This window comes from Coptis chinensis, chromosome 9, assembly GCF_015680905.1.
Source record: "Coptis chinensis isolate HL-2020 chromosome 9, ASM1568090v1, whole genome shotgun sequence".
Classification (NCBI taxonomy): domain Eukaryota; kingdom Viridiplantae; phylum Streptophyta; class Magnoliopsida; order Ranunculales; family Ranunculaceae; genus Coptis; species Coptis chinensis.
This window is the reverse complement of record NC_141464.1, coordinates 28,474,573-28,491,336: the sequence shown is the minus strand read 5'-3', so window position 1 is coordinate 28,491,336 and position 16,764 is coordinate 28,474,573.

Here is a 16,764-nt window from a genome sequence, read left to right as displayed (position 1 = left end):
CAGAACCTTGCATAAAATTTATCTGAAAGGAAATACAGAAAGATAAAGAGTTACTTCTCTGTCTAGTGTTGGGCATCCTCATCTTGTTAGTTGTATATACTATATTTTATATAGAAGGTACAGGCAAGAAAAATTTTGTATTAATATGAGAGAATTCAAAAGGATGAAAAGATGAGAAATTACAGTGGAGTTGTCTGTTAATTATACGATAAATGCTAGCGTCCTGCCTACCCAGCTAAATACCAAAAAGAAAAAACTGAACACTGGAATGAATTTAGACCAAAATGTTGGTTTTTTAAGTAACTAAGAGGCTATTTGTTTTTTTGGGTTAAGTTATAAGAGGGTCTTATAACACCATGTGTTATAAGAAGGGTCTTATAAGATGGTCTTATAAAGTGGTTTGTTTTTAATTTTAAGTTCCTCTTATAAGCACTTGTAAAAATAGAAAAAACAAATACATGACATCTTATAGATGGTTATTTGACAAATATAACCCTACTTTACATCACATTTAACTTGAATATATTAATTTGAAATAAACGTATAGTTTGATTTTCGGTTTCAAATCAATTTTGATAATTAGAATATCAATTTTAGGAAACTACCTTAATTGGCGGTGGTAGTGGTAGTGGAGGTAATGATATTGGTTTTAATAGCATGGTGATGGTGATGGTAGTAGAAGTGGTGGATGTCTTAATAGCACGGTGGTGGTGGTGGTGATAGTTTTAATAGTACGGTGGTGGTGGTAGTGGAGGTGATGATATTGGTCTTAATAGTACGGTGGTAGTGGTGGTGGTGGTGGTGGTTTTAATAGCACAGTGGTGGTGGTAATAGTCTTAGTAGTTCGATGGTAGTGGTGGTGGAGGTAATGATGGTGGTGGTAGTGGTGGTGGTGATGGTGGTGGTGGCAATAGCGGCAGTGGTGGTGGTGGTGGTGGTAGTCGGTGGTGGTTAGGGTAATGGAGTTAATTGGAAAATAAGATAATGAAAATGGAAGAAGAGATAAATGAGGCTAGGGGTATATGGGCGGGGGTGTTTGAGTCATTTTTCAAGTTATAAGACTTATAGAATTGAACTAGATCTAATTTTGGTACTTATAGAATTGGAGCCTCTTATAAGACATTTCTAGTAGAATGCCTCTTATAAGAGGCAAAAAACAAACCAAATAAATGTCCAAAATCACTGGGCCACATCTTATAAGAGGTTATAAGACCTCAAGGTCTTATAAGAGGCAAAAACAAATGGCCCCTAAAACTACTGCCAAGGGTAAATTTGGTAAAAGACAAAGGGAATAAAACGAACTTTCACTAGTCTTCTTCTCTAACCTTCTCTTCCCACTTTCCAGCTTCCACCCCTATTTCACCTAATGAGAAAACTTGGAAATTGAGAGGTTTAATTTGTCCAACCATCCTTAATTACTTTGCACTATTTGTTTATTTATGAACATCAAGACTATTGCCTTTTGAGATTAGATTGGTTTGCCCCATTTTTAACAGTGTTTTCTTCTTTTCTAATGATAGTATCCTTTATGAATGTCAACAAAATCTACTTCAATGTTCACTAAACAATTTTCTATGCTAGAATATTTAATCCCAAACTAATTTTGGTCCTCTTCAACACCAAAATTTAATTTTGTGATGGAAGATTGAGGTTTGGTTGCCAAAAAAAACAGTGTGTTGAATTTGATTCTTGATATTGATTTTGTAGTGACTGACTGACTGGTGAGCAGGAGCAAGAGAAAGATGAGGTTATGTTTCTAAAGGTCTGTGTGGTGTGGAGGAAAAGTCAGTGAAATTTAAAGTTGGTTTTTGGGATATTTTCAGATTGTGTGAGGAAACTCAGAAAAAAAGTTAACAAGTCATTTTTTTGTCTGTTAAAGGGGAAGGATGGTCCTACCCTCAAAAATGGGCAGGACGCTAGCAATCCTCTAATTATACCACAATGAGTGGTAAGAATGCAGGATGCACAACACTAGTCAAATAAGTAAATTTGATTATGAGACTGACAGCCCCAAGGGCCTACTATTATTTAAAACCAGACAATGGGTTTAATCTCCATAGTAGTTAAATGTAGGGGTGATCATCGAGTCGAGCGAGCCGAGTATTGGCATGCTCAGATTCGGCTCGTGAGTTTTCGAGTCGAGTTTGAGCCGAGCTCAAACTCAAGGTCGAGCTCCACTTTGTGCTCAAGCTCGACTCGTTTTGAATTACAATAAGCTCGAGCTCGACTTGGCTCGACTCGTTTTACAAAATGAGCTCGAGTGAACTCGAGATTCGTAGCTCGTGAGCTGAATCCAAGACAAGAACAAAAAAGAGAAAAAACACAAGACGCACAGTTGAGAAATCATATATGAAACACCACAATTCTGCTCAAAACTGATTAATTGAAAGATATATCAATTATCGGTGACTCATCATAAAGTCCCCGACAACTACAACATCTGAGTCGCCTCAATGCATATAACTTGTACATGAATAAAAAGAGCTAATTTACAATCCAAACAAAGAATAACACCGATCAACTTTGAAATTACACTCTGTACTTGAATCCTCCCAATGTGAGATTGACAAAATTACGGACAAGAGAATCAAGAGTAATCAACGATATCAAGAAATGAGCTATGGCCGAAAGTATAACAAACCCGAAAGTATAACAAACGAAGAGCTCCGGGCTTCACATACTCTTTCCTACATCGACAACTAGTGCTATTCAAAAACCTCTTCTTCACGGTTCTCACTTGCACAAAACATCGCAGTTTTTGAGAGCCGCCTCTAAGTTTTGGTGCTTTGGCTATTTTTTAGGGTTTTACCTTGTGGGTTAATGTGTTTATGGGCCTGGGTATTTTATGTATCATATATGATATATAGAAAAAATAATAATAATAAAATAAGGAGTAGCTTGCGAGCTACTCGAACTCGAACTCGAAATGAGCCTAAAACTAAACTCATATTTGACTCATATTTTTTCATGAGCGAGCACGAGGCGATCTCAAAACGAGCCGAGCACCGAGTCTCATGACCATCCCTAGTTAAATGGTTGCTCAAAAACCCGCATAAAATCTCTCTATTATTTAAAACATAACATCAAAGCCAAAATAGACCAAAATACTCCTGTGAAAACCGGGCTGATGTCATCAATCTTTACTTATAATTTCGGCTTAAGGACAAACCGGGCTGACGTCATCCTCTATAAATTTGTATTTACATATGACAATATAAAATTACACAGTCTTCTTAACCTATTTAAATTTAAATTTATATTCTGTCTGTGGTGTCGTCGGAAAATTTTCAATTCCAAAAGGTACTATGTAAATTTAAGTTTTCATAGCTCCAATGACTATATAAATATAGTTTTACATATATATGACTATGTAAAAATACATTTACATATATTCTATCAGGTGTCAGAAAATTTTCAATCTCAAAAGTTACTAAGTAAATTTAAGTTTTTATAGCCCTAATGACTATGCAAATATAGTTTTACATATATATATGACTATGTAAAAATACATTTACATATAGTCGGGAAATTTTAAATTCTAAAAGAGTAAAAAAGGAAATAAGATAAAATGGGAAATAAAAACAGACTACATTTTATCTATTTTTTGGAAAACAGGGAGGTTATTTAACGAGACCTAAATAATAGGGAGGTTATGTGATATGGGTCGATAGGAGGGAGTTTATACTCAACCGAGTTAAAACCAAGGGACTGAGCCTCATTTCTTGTATTCAAAACTAGCCACCATGTCTTAGATTAGTGGCAAATTTTGCAGCTTGAATGCTTGATCAGCCGCAAATTTTGCCTCTCCGAAGTCCAAACACTGAGATGACCAAGGAGCCTTTTCGTGCAACTTTCCACTTCCTTTTTAACCTCCATGGAAGCTTGCACTGCTGCTGTGCAATCCGACTCTAACCAAATGCTTCTCAAGTTATTAGAGATGGCCACTTCCACACTAGCTACAATTGCCAAGCATTCTGCAATATAATTGGTGTAACACCGACTATTTCTGAATACAATCCCACATCCTGCAGCTCCTGGATTGCCTAGTGAAGCCCCATCCACATTTACTTAGATTTGGTGCTGGCCTGGGGAATTCCCACTTACAATGGAAACCTACAGAGTCACATCTCATGATCTTCATCAAGGCAATGGAATTACATACACCAGTGTTGAAAATTTTGATTCAATAACCATGCGAGTACTTTTAAGCCAACAACACTAGTTATGCCTATTATTATCATGCATTAGTATTACCTGAGAAAATACATTTTTGATGGCAGAAATACAACGTCTAAGAAAAAGCCCTCCTGGTTTGTCGCTACAGTAAACGATCAAAAGGACTTCCATGACAGGCTTTTTATGAAACAAAGATGGTCCAAGTGCAACAACCTTGTGGTTTAGCAGTTTAGGAGTTATCGAGAACTTGCAATATACTCGATCTTATTATGAGTATAGTGATGTAAGTATATAACACATTACACAGTATATACTACATAGGTATCTTACAGATAACTTGCTTAATCTTCTTCGAAGGGATCCAGATATAAGCTTAGAAAATTTTGTTAGTATGAGGAATGGATTGGTGAAGAGAGTTCATGACTGTTGGTCTGTTTTATAGTGATCAAATCAGTTGCCGCTTTAAAAGCCCACTAATTTGTTCGAGGGATACTATTAACGGTACTTAACTGCAGAGCAACTCACCAAGCATGTGCATTTCCCACCGTGAAACAAAGATGACTGACCAAATGTTCAAGAGCTTGCCCTTGATTCTCCCCGTACAGAACACAAAAGAGGCCAATATAAGGCAGTATGTTTCGGTGAGAAGCTCTAGCCACTTAGGAAAGCATGTTCTGGACTCGCCACTGAACTGCTACTACCCCCCTCAGAAGAGCTAAAACAACCCAATGAATGAAGAGCTCAAAATTCATACCAAGTGCAACTCAGCTCCACAAGGCTTGGATACAATTTAAGAAGGGTAGAAGCACCTGCTTTTGGGGCATCCGACTTCTCAAATGGAGTGTTAAGGTTTTCACCTAAAAAAGTACTAGATATTGCAGATCCTTTTGGAGTTCATATAGACAACTTTTCCAACTACGAAATGAAGCATTGATATTACTGTGAATCTTTTGCATGTTCTAGACATGCAAAGTGATAAGATTATTTGGAATACACATACTACGTTACCTATCATTCAGTATTTAATCAGTTACTTGTTTGATGTCAATCTATTTATGGCTGCTCAAATACTAATTCGGGAATTCCTTCCTTTTACCACCCACGCATAATTTTAAGCATATACATAATGTAGGGGATTTTCTGAGTATCCCCTGATTCTCCTCTGTGCCTTGTGATTCATAAGCTTTTTTTTTTATGGAGAAGGGATGAGATGATTTAGAGTTCTGGGTTGAACTGCCTGACAGCTGCCTACGTATCTCCTTATTTAGTTAGGAGAATCAAACCCTATTTTGCGTAGTTCCTAAGAGCGAATCCCTATGATTTATATAGGAAGAGCTTTGAGAGTCCTAGGGTTAGGGTTAACCTCACCGCTTGTGAGTTTTCTTCCATCTTTGGACTCTGCCTCCCTATTAGGAATCCTCTCTTTATAGAAGTATGAATCTAGACTATATCTTATTAGAGGTAAGTTTCTTTGTTGATCATAATATCCCATCATATATGAGAAGATTATATCTAAAAGGTAACTCTTAAAAATATGTCATTACGATTCCTTCCTTATCATCAAAGATCGCCCTCTTCAGTTTCTTTCTGTTCAGGAACTGTCCATGTTAGTTCCTAACGACTTGGAGAACTATTATACTTAGAGGCGGTTAGTCACGTGTCTAGCACATGCTTACTAAACGCTCGTGATAAACACGAGATCACTTATTCACAGAATTGATCCGATGGCTCTCGTCTCATTTCGGACATCTATAGTCCTGGGTCATTTTCCATACACGTGTCATCTAGTCAATGACGGGAAATCCCCCTTACAGATGCCCCCTCTCGTGCCATCTAGCACGTGGGTGCTTGAAGCGACATTGCTTTTGGCGCGATAAACTTTTTCATAAACAGTTGTTGGAACTGCTTATGGGCTCAACTAATTATGGCTTCTGAAAAAACGGCTCGAACAGACACGCCGTTTCCCGAAAAAGGTAATGATGGCAGTTCTATCCTGAAAAGGTGCAATGCTTGGACTGATCGTAACCGTCTATCTTATCTGTATATAAAGGATCTGGTGAGAGAGCCCTCATTATCTCTTCCGCTATCTTTTCCCTGTATACTGAACCCCTTGATCTCCCATTAGGGTTTAACCAAAACTCCAAACTTTCTCTCTTTTTTGATCATGAATCCCAACTGGTCACTTATAAACTTCGCGGATCTCTCTTCCCTAGAACTGATCCGAGAGAAATTTCATATCCCTGCTGATATTGGTCTTGAATTGGGGAGATTGTCTGATGAGTTGGCCTACAAGGAAGTAGTGCTCATCACAATTGGTCAACTTAGGGACGGACTCACCCTTCCCCTCCACCCACTATTAAGAGAATGTCTGATCAACTTCAATCTTGCTCTTGGTTAAGTAGCACCCCTGTTCTACAGAACTATCATGTACTTTGCCATACTGGCAAAGAAGCATGGATTCACTCTGCATCGTTGGGTGTTAGGGTATTTTTATGAGGTCCGCCGTATTCAGAACCAAGCTTACTACTTTCTCATGACCAGAGACAAGAATTCTCCGATCATCTTTTTCGAGGGGAAGCAGAGTGACGAGGGTTAGGCTGATCACCACCTTCGAGTGTTGGGTGATGCGTGGGACGTTTGTCCTTCGAATGCTAATAGTGAGCCAGTGGGGATTCCTGTTCCCAGAAAACACACTTATGCTCCGACCAATAAGTTTATTTTCTCATGAATTTTACAATCATCATAAGAGTCTTTCGACTGAGTTCCTTTGCTATTATTCCTTAGATGGCTCTTCCCTCTGGAACTAATTAACTGCAACTGATGCTGCTACGATGGACTTCATCAAGAAGATCCCCAAGGAACAAAGGATACCCTGGGTGATAGTTCCTGACCCCACCCGTCTCTTTGAATATTTCAACATATCTGCTGAAGAACTGCTGGCACTTGCCCCCGGCTTTTCCCCTTTTGGGATAAATACTATGAATTTTGGGTGCACATTACTTCCTCTTCCTGTGGATTAGGATGCTGGTCTTCTTCCTCCTCCAGTTCAGGATGAATCCTCTTTGAGTACTAGAAGAAAAGGAAGCCGCAAAGAGAAGAGTTCTGTGGCAACCTCTAGTGATGTTACGACATCGGGTTCAATTCAGGAGCCTGATGTCAGTGATAATTGTGTGATCACTGGCGGGAGGGACCCTGAACTGCCTCATGAACTTCTAGTTGCTAGCAATTTTAAGAGGGAAGTACGTGCATCCAATCATTCAAAGTTGAAGAGAGCTGATCCTGCTCTTGCTTCTGAGTTTTCCCCACCTGGTAAGAGAACGAAATTGTGCCTCCTATCTGTGGATGAAGAAACACTTTTCAAGGTTCCTGTGACTATTCCCCATTCTTGTAAGTCTTTTGAGAAAGTAGTTGTACCCCTACCAGTTCCAGACCCTCCTATATGTTCTGAATAGGCTGGTGACAATGTACCTTTGACTATTGATCCTTCCCTCCCCGATGACCGAAAGGGGAAGGGCATTGCTGAGACAACTGTTGTAACTATTGCTTTCCCCCCTCCTCAATTTGGAGATAGGAGGAGGGTGAGCAACGACATTCCCTTCTCCCCACAATCTCTAGATTCTCCTGAAAGGGAGATGATCGTGGAGATGAAGTGTTGGGGCCGAACTGATGAGCTTCCCGTTACCAACAAACACTCAGTCAATGATGTTGATATCGCGCTTGGAGTTCTGGAAGCTGCGCGACTTCTTGTTGATAAAGCTGAAGCCAATATGGCTGGTAGCCTGGATCTGTCATTCCACAGATTTACTGTTTATCTAGCCAAGGTAAGAATTTTTTCTTTGTACCATGTCCTGTTTATCTCATTGTGTTGCTTACAAATTCTATATTCTTTTTCAGTTAGTGAATAACTTTTTGGCCATGAAAGAACCAATCTTTGCGGCCTCAGCCGATACAGCCACTGATGACATGGCTACTGGTGAGCTGATCTGGGCAAATGAAGCTACTGAGGAAAGAACTAAGGAGCTGCAGACCCAGGTTGACTAGCTTTTGGCAAAAGAGAAGAAATCTGATGCTGGTTTCAGGAACATGAGAGATACGATCTCCAACCTCCGAAACTCCCTAGATAAAGCCCAAAAAGGAGCTACTGAGGCTACCTCTTGGAAAGTGAAGTTCTTGGAACTGCGCTCCCAATTCACCACCTTACAAGCAAAGAATGACCAAGTCCAAGGGGAGCTTCACCGTAGGAATACCGAGATGAGAACCCTTGGCCAAGCTATTACTCATGCAAATAAAGTCATGACAGGTTATGAGAGGGCTCTCAAAGAGAAGCGTCTACATTCTGAAAAGAAGGCTGGTGATCTCTTGACGGAGACCTCTGAGTTCTATTCCAAAGTGGTGTAGGAGGTAAAGAAGAGGTCAGCTGAGAATGCCATTCGTTTTGCTTTGAGAGTACTTGATGTTTTTGAAGACTCCTTCAATGCAGCCAAACAACTTAAGTTTGAGGAGGCTAGTGAGGCTACTGGATATATTTCTCAGGTGGATGATCAGAGGCGGGTGACCAACCCTTTCTTCTTATTTCCTGATCTGAATACCAGTATCTCAGTGATTCATAATGAACTTATGCCCGATGTCTCCTCATCTTCTGAAGAAGACACCGATGATGACATGCCTCCCGTTCAACTTCCTTTTTTGCATGTGACAATTTCAGGTGAATGTTCTGTTCAGCCTTCAACCGTTCTAGCTAGTCCAACCACATAATCAGTTCCTAAGAGTGGTCTAGGAGTTCTTGATGCTGATGTAGCAACAATTACTGATGATGAACCGAAGTTCGATTCTACCCCTGCTCAACAGGCTAAGTAAAGACTTATCTATTCAGTTCATGATTTAGAAAACATTTATTTTGAAACAATTTTTCTATGAGTTTGTAATATTGAGCTATGTTGCTCACATACTATTTACTTACTGAGCTCTGCAGCTCTTCTAGTTTATACATGCATTTAAAACATTCTATGTTATATATCATATAATGACATGAACTACTATGCATATTCTATCCCTGATGCCCCCAAATTTCATTTCGAACAACAATAGGTGACCTTAATAGGCTAAACAGGTTAAACTGAGGAATAACCATAATCTGATCAGGATACCATGGGAGCCGTCAAAGTTTAACCGTAACTGAAAGTTCGATCGTAATAAAGAAACAACGTCCCAGAGAAGCCATGTGTCTATGCGAAGGTAACTGGGTGCCTTGAGCATAACATTGTGTTTTAAAACGATAGGTCTTGTCTATTTAAAAAATAAACAGGTTACTGCCAGAACAACAGTGGGGAGTCTTCCTCAGCGCAATCATGCCGATATAATTCCAAGCCAATGATTGGGTGCTAGGATCTGGATCCAACCCAGATCTTCCTAGTAACCCCCATTAGTAATGTTATGAGAGCATAAGGAACTGGGATACAGTTCAGGCTCCCAAGAACACTATCTCTGGTTCCAAGTCAAGCTGGCATACATTTTACTAAATAGTTAGTGTGGTTAGATTCCCTAAAGGCTTAACTCATCGAGGATAATCTCAGTCTTAAAGAACTGGCATACAGTTCAGGCTGCACAGGGATGAGAAAGGAATTGGCATATAGTTCAGCTTCCCCAAACTCAGTATCTCTGGTTCCAAAGAAAATTGGCATATAATATTCTTGAACAGATAATGAGAAGATAATTCCCTAAAGGCTTAGTCCATTGTGGATTGTAAGGGGGATTTCCCGTCATTGAACAGATGACACGTGTATGGGAAATAACCTAAGACTATAGATGTCCAGAATGAGACGAAGACTCTCAAATCAGTTCTATGAATAAGTGATCTTGTGCTTAGCACGAGTGTTTAGTGGACATGTGCCAGGAACGTGACTGACCGTCTTCAAACATAACAGTTATCCCAGTCGTTAATAACTAATATGATATAGACAGTTCCTGAACAAAAGGAAACTGAAAATAGCGATCTCTGATAATAAGGAAGGAATTGTTATGACATATCTTGGGAGTTACCTTTTAGATATAATCTTCCCATACATGATGGGACATTATGATCAACAAGGAAACTTACCTCCCATAAGATATGGTATAGATTCAGACTTCCATAAGGAGAGGAATCCTAATAGGAAGGCAGAGTCTAAAGATGGAACTGAACTCACAAGCGGTGAGGACAATCTTAACCCTAGGACTCTCGTAGCCCTTCCTATATAAACGATAGGGATTCGCTCTTAGGAACTAGGCAAAATAAAGTTTGATTCTCCTAAATAAACAAGGAGATACGTAGGCAGCTGTCAAATGGTTCAACCTTGAACTCACAATCATCTCATCCCTCTCTATTTAGTCAAAGCTCCTATATCACAAGACATAGAGGAAGATCAGGGGATACTCAGAAACTCCCCTACATCTTGCGGTGCCATCTATGAGGACAAAAGCAGATAAATATTCATTTCAAACGACTGATTTAGCCTAAAAACTCTTACTGTTGTGATAGCAAGAGCAAAGAAAACAAAGGGTGACACTACCACACGCAGCATCGCTGTGAGAGAAGAAGAGCATGAGAGACCAGAAGGGGGGATAATGCCGGTCACCATGACGCGAATAACCCCCTCCAAAGACCTATGACCAGCACTGATGGACCAGCAGCTCCCGGTGTAGGCCCTAGGAATAATGCTCAAGAAGAGCGTCAAGATGGCGAGAATGCTGTCCTCACCAACCCAGAGTCTATTCAGGCAAGCCAGGCAGTATAGGCTCTGGAACAACAAAGGAGCAATCTTGAATGAGAAGTATAGCTGCTGAGGTATTTGTATCAATCTGACACAGGGAAGGAGTCACTCATCGATCTCGATGATGACGACCTTGCAGAAGGTGGTCGTGCAAAGAACCCAAGGCGTGAGGGTCCAGCTTAACGCGAGACATCTGAGTCAGAATACAACAACTCAGATGAGGACTCAGATACAACATATGAACCAGAGTTAACTGACCAGGATCGTGAATCGACCTTCGACACAGGAAAAAAGCTCAGACCAAGAGGCATTGTACCAAAGAAACGATGTGGAAAACTAAGAAGAATGACCTGATGTGTCATATGCATTGGTTGACAGGCAAGGGGAGAAAAATGCAAGACTCCCTTGTTCAATCTGCCATAATGGGGGCAGGAAGATCTCTTTTCGCATCACGGGTGATGAGGAAGCCATATCCCCATGGTCATAGACAACTGAAGTTCAGTGTCTTTAGTGGCAAGTCAAATCCGGTAAATCATGTATTCAAGTATCGTGCCACTATGGGACAATATGAGAGATATGACCATTTCATGTGTCAAGAGTTCAAAGCCTCCCTGTCTGGATCTACGCTCCAGTAGTACCACAGATTACCTGAGCGGCAAATCAGGTCCTCAGAAGAACTATTTAGGACCTTCATAGATAGGTACTCGTGCAACAAGCATCAGCCAAAACGGATCGATGCACTATTTAACATCAAGAAAAAGGATGGAGAGGCATTGAGATCCTACATGCAACAGTCATGGAAATTTCAATCCAAATAGAGTCTTGTGACGAACAGACAACTATAATAGCTTTCAAATAAGGGTTGGATGAAAACAAGGCTTTATTCGGATCTCTCTCCTGGAAACCACACCGTGATTTAGAGGAACTCCTTGACAGGGTTGAAACTCATGCTGGGTGGGAAGAGGATGTCCTGAACAGACGTCAGGAAGCGAAGAAGACTAGTCGAACAGTTCCTGTGGTTCCTGGAGAAGGGAACGAAAATTCTTCCCCATAAAAATCAAAGAGAGAAGGTAATCGTGGTCGCCAAAGGGCCGAATCCCCATCAAAGGGACGAATGCCTAGAGGGAAATACCAAAATATAGCTAGTAGTGCAGATGGAAAACCATAGAAGAAGCCACGTGTGGAAGGAGCTGAAGAAGTTCTTCCCTCAATGGACATAAACTTTGCCCCTCTGAACAAAATGCTAGATGAGGTTCTAGACTCGATAAAAAATCGGAGTTACCTCAAATGGCCAGCTTTGCTTAAGCCAGGCTCCCTAAGTACCAGAGACCAAAGGACCTATTGCAAGTTCCATAAGAGTAAGGGTCACAACACCCAGAGCCTACAGGACGTACCCTGAAAAATGAACTACAAGATCTGATTGAAAGGGGGTATTTGAAGCAGTTTGTGGCACACAAACAGGCAAACACAGTACAACCTGAGGAGATCAGCACGTCAGTTTAGGATCCCCCAGGTACTGGACCGCTCAATAGCCAACTTCAGATAAATATGATTTCTAGAAAGGCAAGCAAGCGAAGTGGGTAGGTCACTGAAAAGGGTACGCGATATCAAATGTGCATCGCCAAGCAAATGAGGATCATGAACAACGAACTAACTACGGGTGCACAGGTCAACACGGTACCCTACAAAGATTTGCTCATCCTCTTCACTGAGGTTGACTTTTGTAGTATCCAAAGCCCACATGAGGATGCACTTGTTCTGACACTTCATTTTGGAGATTATGATTTGCATCCCATATTGGTTGATTAAGGCAGCTCAACAGATGTGCTATACTACGACGCATTCAAGAAGTTGCAGATTCCTAATTCTAAGATGGTCACAACCAGCTCCAATCTATATGGATTTAGTGGGGACAAAGCTCTGATAGTTGGGGAGATCCAACTACCTGTAGTAACTGGTCCGGTAACTCTCAACATAAACTTTGTTATGGTAAAATCTAACATACCCTATCATATGATCTTGGGCAAGACCTGGCTGCACAGACTTCGAGCTATTCTTAGCACCTATTACTAATGTCTGAAGTTCCTGCATAATGAGACAATCGAGACAATCAGAGGGGATTAGGTAGCTGCCAAAGCATGCTATGCTTTGGCGACGAAGTAGTCCCCACTCCTTTTTGAACCAATAGAGGTGGGGCGACCTACCAAATAGCAATTACAGTTGGATCCACCTCTCTCGGACCTAGTCCCAAGAGAGAGGGAGGAACCCCTCACTGGAGCCTTTAAAGGAAGTGGATATTAGGGGAGGTAGCTCGCCAAAAACCACTTTCATCATTCGCACCTTTATCGAAGTTCGAAGAGAGCATATGGCTCGATCTGAGTTCCTCCTCGAGGCGAAAAGACGTGTTTGCTTGGTCATTCAAAGAAATGCCAGGAATTGATCCCCATGTGGCATTCCACCAACTCAATGTCCACAGTGATGTAGTAGTAGTCAAGCAGAAACCAAGAAAAATAGGTGCTAACAGATCCAAAGCAGTAAAAGCCGAAGTTAAAAAGCTAAAGGCAGCTAAATTTGTTAGAGAAATCAATTTCTCCACCTCGATTTCTAATATTGTCCTAGTAAGAAAGAAGAATGGGTCATGGAGAATCTGTATCGACTTCACAGATCTGAACCGTGCATGTCCAAAAGACAGCTACCCTCTACCGCGAATTGATAAATTGGTGGATGCAACAGCCGGACATGAACTGTTATCTTTCACATATGGGTCGTTTGGATACAACCAGATCGTATTACATGAGGAGGACCACAAGCTTGCCAGTCTCACAACCGAGGATGGCCTGTACTACTCTTAGGTCATGCCATTCGGACTGAAAAATGCTGGAGCCACAGACCAGCGATTGGTAAACAAAATGTTCGAAGGATTGATTGGTGACATTGTGGAGGTATATGTGGACGATATCTTGATCAAGAGCTTGAGGCGGGGGGATCATCTCTCCCACTTGAACCGTGCATTGGACATTCTCCGAGAGTGTCATATGAAATTCAACCCTACAAAATGTGCTTTCGTTGTCTTATCAGGGAAGTTTCTTGGGTACCTGGTCACTAAGCAAGGAATCGAGGCAAACCCTGATTAGATTCGGGCACTCGTAGAAATGCCTTCACCAAAAAATATGAAGGAGGTTCAAAAAGTTATAGGTAGGCTAACAGCTCTCAACATGTTCATCTCCAAGAGTTCAGATAAGTGCAAGCCTTTGTTTCAGCTATTGTGAAAGAATACCTCATTTTCATGGACAGAAGAATGACAAAAAGCATTCGATCAACTCAAAACATACTTGGGGGCACCGCCAATCCTTTCCAAGCCAGTTGAGCGAGAAGTCCTGAGTCTTTATCTCTGTTCATCTGACTATGGTATCAGTTCTGTACTGATATGCGTGGATGAAAATAAGGTTGAAAAGCCTGTCTATTTCTTGAGCCGAACACTCTTACCAGTAGAAATAAGGTACCCTAAACTCGAAAGAGTCGCTTTAGCCCTTGTTTTTGCAACAGAGAAATTACGACCGTACTTCTAGTCCTACACTATCAGAGTGATCACAGAGTACCAATTGCGATCAGTTCTGGAAAGACAGAACAGGTCGGGAAGGCTAGCTAAATAGTCTATGCAACTGTCAGAATATGATATTATTTACGACCCCAGAACCTCAGAGAAGGGTCAGGCACTAGCAAAATTCTCGGAGATTTCCCAATGACCTACACTAGGTACGAATTAACCACCCCCAGTTCAAATGATGGCATCCTGCCTTAATCTCCAAATACCCATCCAGACCCATGTGAGTCGAGCTCCGGATGGTGGCTGTTTGTGGATGGATCTTCAAATGACAAAGGCGTAGGAGTTGGAGCTGTGTTAGTTACTTCTAACAATATGCGGCTGGAGAAATCCATTTGATTAGGTTGGAACACCTCTAACAATGAGGCAAAGTATGAGGCGACACTTGCTGGCCTCACAATGGCCCTCGACCTGGGCCTGACACACCTCACAGTTTTTAGTGACTCACAGCTAGTTGTGTTCCAAGTTGATAGACGGTATGAGGCCAGGGACGAACGAATGGTCAAATACCTAGAACTGGTAAGGGGACTTCAAGGAAAGTTTGAGAACATTCAGTTCTAACAACTGCCTCGATCCAAAAATTGGCACGCAAATGCTTTGGCGTATGTTGCCTTGATGTTGGGCAACAACGAGTCACGTTCCATCCTTATAGAGTTCGAGGAGAAACCCAACATCCAGACATTCCCAGTTACCACAATTTGTGTTATTCCAGCTACCACTCCAAGTTGGATGGATCCATACAAGTCCTACCTCAAAGACGGGACACTCCCTGAGGATAAGAATGTCGTAAGGCGTCTGCTTGCAAAGATACAAAGATTCACCCACGTTGGAGACGATTTGTACAAGAAGTCCTTCCTGGGTACTCATCTCAGATGTCTCTCCCCAGACCTCACTGAACAGGTTATGCGAGAAGTTCATGAAGGAATTTGTGGCAACCATGTTGGGGGCAGAACACTAGCTCTCAAGATCCTAAGGTAAGGGTACTTTTGGCCTCATATGCAAAAGGATGCACATGTTTTTGCCCGCAAATGTGAAAAATGTTAACGATATGCTCCACTTATCCATGCTCCAGCAACAGAACTGCACCCATTGGCCAGCCCATGACCATTTGCACAGTGGGGAACTGACATCGTAGGACCTCTACCACCTACTCCTGGCAATGTCAGATTCTTACTGGTTGCAATGGATTACTTCACCAAGTGGATAGAAACAATTTCCCTTGTCTTCATTCAAGAACAGGACGTCAGAAAGTTTATTTGGAACAACATTGTCTGTAGGTTTGGCATACCCAAAGTTATCATCTCAGATAATGGGCAACAGTTCACTAGAGGATTGGTCGCTGAACTCTGTGAGGAGTTTCACATTACCCATTTGTTCTCAACTCCAAGCTATCCACAAGGCAATGGCAAGGCTGAAGCCTCTAACAGGGTCATCTTGGATAACATGAAGCATAAATTGGATGACGGGAAAGGTTATTGGTCGAGGAACTACCTAAGGTCTTATGGGCATACCGAATTACGCCCAGACGATCAACTGGTGAGTCCCTATTTTCATTGACCAACAGAACTGAAGCTGTCATACCTCCTGAACTGGTAGCTCCAACTCAGAAGTCAGATGTTGTGCACACTTTGGACAATGAGGAGTTGTTATTGTAGAGAAATGGATCTCCTAGATGAAAACCGAGAAGGTGCCGCACTTCGCTTAGTTGCTAACCAGCAGATTCTGAAGAGATCATATGACAAAAGAGTTCGGATTCGATCTTTCAAATCTGGAGATCTGGTTTTGCACGAGATCCCAGAGCCCAACGGCAAGCTTGGGCCCAACTGGGAAAGACCATACATCATCGACAAGGTTGGTCTAATTAGTTTTTATTATCTACGCACTGTTGAAGGGGACATTCTTGTCAAACCATGGAATGCACATCACCTTCTCAAATACTATCAGTAAATTGTTATTCTATGCTTTTTTACGCATTGTTTACTCCTCTCCAAGTTATCAATAAAGTTCTCCACATTGCTAATGAATTTATTCCTTGCATCAGTCTTTATTTATGATCCACAATGGACTAAGCCTTTAGGGAATTATTTTCTCACTATCTGTTCAAGAATATTGTATGCCAATTTGCTTTAGAACCAGTGATACTGAGTATGAGAAAGTTGAACTGTATGCCAGATCCTTTTCTCATTTCCACGCAGCTGGAACTATACGCCAGCTCTTTCAAACTACAATTATCCT